The sequence below is a fragment of the Halyomorpha halys genome, unplaced genomic scaffold, assembly GCF_000696795.3.
Source record: "Halyomorpha halys isolate HHAL.00 unplaced genomic scaffold, Hhal_1.1 Scaffold848.1, whole genome shotgun sequence".
NCBI lineage: Eukaryota > Metazoa > Arthropoda > Insecta > Hemiptera > Pentatomidae > Halyomorpha > Halyomorpha halys.
The window spans coordinates 170,122-175,994 of record NW_027115347.1 but is presented as its reverse complement, the minus strand read 5'-3'; the positions used below and the strand labels follow the sequence as shown (position 1 = coordinate 175,994).

Sequence of the window (5,873 nt, the reverse complement as noted above, 5' to 3'; positions counted from 1 at the left end):
AGACTGTAGACTGTAGACTGTAGACTGTAGACTGTAGACTGTAGACTGTAGACTGTAGACTGTAGACTGTAGACTGTAGACTGTAGACTGTGGACTGTAGACTGTAGACTGTAGACTGTAGACTGTAGACTGTAGACTGTAGACTGCAGACTGTAGACTGTGGACTGTAGACTGTAGACTGTAGACTGTAGACTGTAGACTGTAGACTGTAGACTGCCTTATCAGTCCCCGTATACAGGGCCGTAATCCCATTGCAGCCTGCAATGTTGTTGAATGTGACGAGCCACATCGATGTATTTATATTATACACACATCATAACAAACTTCCTTATTTGCGTAATGAATTCTAATTTAATTTTAATTACAAAAATAAAGACTAAATGGTTAAAAAAAAATTAAATTATGATTAACAAAAAATAAAAACCACTTGGAAGTATAATGAAATTAAAGAAAAGAAAAGAATAATACACTTTTGGCCTGTAAAAGAAGGTAACTCAATAAAAAAAAAAGGATGTTTGGATAATATGATTGTATAGTAATATAAAAGTATTTATTAGATGATAGTATTTATTACGACATGATTGTAATAAAATGATCCAGATCAATATGGCTTGCCATAAAGAGTTCAGTGATGCATGTCGTGGTGTGTAGTGACGTCTCAGCCGTGGCGTTTTAGACCTGACTAGCCTATCTTTCCTCTGAACTCTATAAAGGACTTCTTATGGTCGAAACCCATCCTTTTTCATCTTCTAGCCAGTTCCGAGTCCTCTTCACTTGGTTCTCGGGCCGTCACCCTATTGGAATCTAATTCCTCATTGGCTACCAGTAGCTATTTACGAAGAATAAGTCACAAAGGACTACAAGTGTTTGTGATAAACTATAATTGACTTGCCTGCCGACAAGGTTTTTGGCCTCCCAGGTGTTCCCTTTCCTACTAACATTCATTGTTGTTCCTGATGTATTGCTTTGAGCCATATGTCCCGCCCATCTTAATCTCTTTGCCTTCATATCCTGAGATATTGACTGAAGAGGTTCTACACGCAGTTCACTGTTAGTTCTTCTCGTCTAGAATCTTAACAGGTTGAGTAAATAAGAGTTGAGTAAATTTACTGAAGTTAGAGTCCTTATTGAGCTCTGCATGTTTAATAGTGGACTAGGTACAGTTTTTTAAACCTCTTTTTTTTCTCTATAATCGAGAAATCATTATTTTATAAATAGTGAAAATAAATCAATCAAAATTGCTGTTTATATATGTATATATCTTTAAAAAATATATGTTTATACTCCAATGGAGTGATAAAAGCCCCTGCTTTTAATTACATACCCATTACCTTAATTGGTAATCATATCATCAACAAAAATAAAAATATTTATCAAGGTTTAACATTATCGTATAATTTTGAAGATGGGTTATTTGCAGATGATATATAAATATGTCTGTAAACGATCTAAATAAACCTAGTTATTCACTTTAAAAAAGTTCATAATATTTATATGAAGTACGCCTTCAACCTAAAGCCAGAAGTTACTTCACTTTTGATTGGCTGGTTGGATATTGTTTGTGAGCTCTATTGAAATTAATTGCAATTTAAAATAAAACACAAGAAAGAGAATTTATTTACAATCTAGAGGATGGTTCGACAAGAGAGAAAGTTGAATGTTAAATACAAAATATGTTTAACTACAGGATATGAAGAGGGATGTGACGGCCGTGCGTGTTGGGGCGCAGGTCTCAGTGCGCTGGATTCGGAATGTTGTTGGTTCGATTCCCACCTAGGGAAGTTAAACATTCATTATTCGGCGGTCCCGAACAATGAATCTTGACACTCCCACCTTGGTTAGTACGTGGTGGCAACCCAGATAGCCGTCAAGGGTTGGCAAAAAGGACCACTAGGCTCACTTGTCGGACTTGTTCCCCCCACCGAATTCCAGTACCAGTACCAGTACAGGGTGTAAAGGGATGCCGAAACAAAACATTAATGGTTAAGGTGTCTTCATTAATTTTGATTGGGAGACTTTGAAAACTGCAGACTGATGACGATGATGGATGGTGATGGTGCGAATCGTACATAGAAAGAAGGTGAATTACTCATACACTGATGCTTCTTTTTCTTCTCCATATCCCTTCATCTACACTCTCCTCGGCTACCGGATGGTTCTTCGGAAATTTTTTTACTATTCATTGTTTTCGTTACTGAATAGGAGAGAAGAAAGAATGTAGCGCCCATGGGGCGTGTTTTTTTCGAAAAACTGTATCTCGGGTACAATTAAACATATACAATCTGGATCTGTAAGAATTCAAATTTTAACAAATTCATCGTACTTTAAAAATTGTTATGCGGTAAGTAGTTTCCTTAATATTGTGCAAGGAAACAAAAATTAATGAAAAGGTTTTTATAATTAATAAAAAAAAATTACGCTACAACCCATGAAGTATACAGTACTTAGTACTTAGTTAGGATATTCTGTTGCTAAACCAACAATTGGGTATGGAGGTCATTTAGTCAAAACCACACTCTACCACCTGATTTTTATGAGGCTGAGTGGAACACGGAGGGCTTCCGAAGCCAAAGGGTTAACTCAGGGCTCCAGTGAAACAATTATCTGCCACACCCGGATTCGGGTCCATGAAGTCTGTAGTACAGTGCCTTACCAATGAGCTAACCACTCCCACAAGGTTTTTCTTATTTAAAAATAAAATTTCAGCCGTCTTTTTCAATGTCAATCCAAACCAAGATTCAAGCACTACCCAACCTTTAGCGTTTAGCGTTCTATTCTCATCTTCTTTTTTTTTTTGTCTTTATTTCTTGGATTATATTGCATAACGCAGACTGCCATTTTTATGTGTTTTGTTTTTTATTCCAGCTGCTTTGCGACGGCAGTCGTGGTGAAAATCTTTTTTGTTACGAGCTCAAGGACTAATACATACAGATTATAAGGGGAAAATCAAATGATAAAGAATTTCACTAGACAAATATTGAAGACAAATAATTTTAAACCTGTTTTATTTTATTATTGATGTATAAAGTTACAACATATTAATTTATATTTAATGCAACATAAAACAATACATAGTGATTTTTTTATTAAAAATATTCGTGTCTTGTGATTCATGAAATTTTTTTCCTGATTCATTCTTCAAATTTACTACAAAGAAAATACTGCAGTTCCTGTGTTGTGCAAATTAGAGTCAAATATAATTGCAATTATATAGATAAATTATTCACCGTATTATTTCAAACTATGCAAAAGATGGTCAGGGGTGCGGTCAAAATAAAATAAAAAATAGTTATCAACTATTTATTTTCTGACGTTCCACCCCACTTTGTACAGGTTCATCAGGGCTAAAAAGATACAAAAACAACTAGAAATATTTTGACGTAATAGAATAACATGATAGAAAAAGGTAAATTATGGTAGGGTAAAATTATGTTAATATAAGTGAAAAGAAAATTATATACAAATGAACAGATAGAAAAAGTAAAAATAGTTATGATACATAAAAAATGTGCAAACTATTTAATCAAAAATGAACCGGAGACGTAATAACACGTGAAAATAGATAATCAACCATGAGAAATCAAAATTTAACACACCAAAAAACGGAAAATAAAAAAAGTAGATTAAGATTAAACTGAGGTTAAGAAAGAATATATAAAAATAAAAATGATAATAATAAATAAGTAAAGGATAAATTAGTACCAAATTATTAATTTTCTTTTCACTTATATTTACATAGTTTTAATCCTACCTTGATTTACTTTTTTCTATCTTATTATCCTACTATGACAAAATATTGTTAGTTGTGTTTGTAATTTTTTTTAGCCCTCATGAAGCTCTACAAAGTGGTACGAAACGTTGGTGTAGATAGTTGACCGTAAGATTAATGATTAGAGAAGTTTGTTGGGGGATGCGGTGGGCAAAGAACAACATAAATAAACAAAAATGTATTTATTTATTTTATGCCGACGTTTTTTGAGTTTCAGGTCTTCATCGGGGCTATAGAACAAAAGAGATAACGACAACATTTAGAGAAACATAAAATTGAAAAGGAATAGTATACAAACAAATTTGGAATCATACAAAACATTGAATTGAATCATAAATGATTGATAACTAATAATTGAATAGTAAATTAAAAATTGATTGATAATCGTAGAATTAGATGGTAATAGATTGAAAGATGAAATAGAATTACCTACTTGATATTATATTTCATTTTTCACTGTTTTCAATCTACTACCATCTAATTCAACGATTATCAATCAATTTTTTTTTTACTATTCAATTATCAGTTATAATTTTTTTTTATTATTTATGATTCAATTCAATATTTTGTATAATTCCAAATTTGTTTGTATACTATTCCTTTTCAATTTTATGTTTCTCTAAATGTTGTTGTTATCTGAAACTCAGGTCGAAACGTCGGCATAAAATAAATAAATATATTTTTGTTTATTTATGTTGTTCTTTGCTGATCACACCCCCTCCCCCCCGACAAACTTCTCCAATAAATAGTTTTTAACTATTTTATTGTTCTCTTTTGACCATAATTTGGAATTACAATTACGCTGGTTCGTCAATTAGTTGAAATTAATAGTCAAGTACAGTAATTGGTAATATAATTATAATTTCGACTACTTTTTCACAACTCAGAGCTGCTCACAGTTAACTGCTGATAGAGGAAGCTATGTGGTGGAGCCGTCAGTCGTCGGTGGAGGATGACCTTTGTACCCGGTGTAACCAAACTGGATCAGAATGATCAAGTATGTTGTGACCGAGGCAATCATCTGCAAGAAGTTGGATAAAGAATAATCTGAGGTACAGTTTAGGTGAACCGTTACCTTTAAGAACTTAAGAGCAAGAGCCCAAGAGGATAATAAAGTCAGTTATTTTACCACAATTTTTTATTAATTTAATGAAAACTATGTACGAGTATAGTGGCTAAACGAAATTGGTAAGTCTGTATAGTCAGGGGGAATAAAAAATGGCGGTTGATTCAAAATGTAAAAAAAAAATTTTTTTTATTTGGAGCTACATATCGTTAAAACTACCAACAACAATAAAAATCCAAATACAACACGATTCTAAGTAGAGTAAATATGCTAAAACATGATCCCTAACTGAGCTGTTCAATACTTCCTGAGATTATCCAGTTTTTTAAAGCATTATTTCATAAAAAATGTACTGAAAAATTCAGTACTGAGTGAATTTGGGAAATCTATATATCAGGAACCATGAGACTTACAGATGTCTATTAGCACTAAAATTAAAGTTTTATGTGCTATAAAGTAGTATATGACGGTTATCTTCATAGAAGTGATATTTTTCATGATATTTGCCAAAATCAATTGATTTCTAGTAGTTTGGACAAAATATCATTATACTCAAAAAAACTAACGAAGATAACGTTATAAACTACTTGTTAAATAAATCATCAAATTAATTGCTTTGTTATTTGCTATTTTATTTTTCATCCTATCTTTGGAATTTTTAAGGTTTATATCCCAAATTTTATAAATTAATTTTTGGGGGTAAAAATTATCCAAACATATTTTAAATATCTTACTTTTTACTCTTTTCAGCCTACTGGCATCCGTTATTCTTATAGCCTTGTTAACATAATTATTAATTACATTTGAAATAGATGGCAAGAATAGTAATTTAATATCAAATTGGATAAAAGTTAATGAATCAAAATGCACCCATGTGACCTTCACTCTCCGCCGAAGCTTCTGCCTACCTGTTACTCTTATCAATATACCTTTTCCCAGATCCGACACAGTGCGATACCTCGGATTCACCTTGGACAAAAGACTCACCTGGAACCAACATACTAGACTCAAAAGACAAGAACTCAACAGACGATTCGG

The 5,873-nt window shown here is 32.5% G+C and overlaps 1 long non-coding RNA gene across 1 annotated transcript in view; it reads right to left on the bottom strand.

The window, feature by feature from the left end:
- Window positions 1–4,610: 4,610 nt before the first annotated feature.
- Window positions 4,611–5,873, bottom strand: part of LOC136797020 (uncharacterized) — a 13,852-nt gene continuing 12,589 nt past the window's right edge. Inside the window, exon 3 of the long non-coding RNA XR_010844816.1 lies at window positions 4,611–4,790. This is a non-coding gene — a long non-coding RNA (uncharacterized lncRNA). The remainder of the gene's footprint in view (window positions 4,791–5,873) is intronic.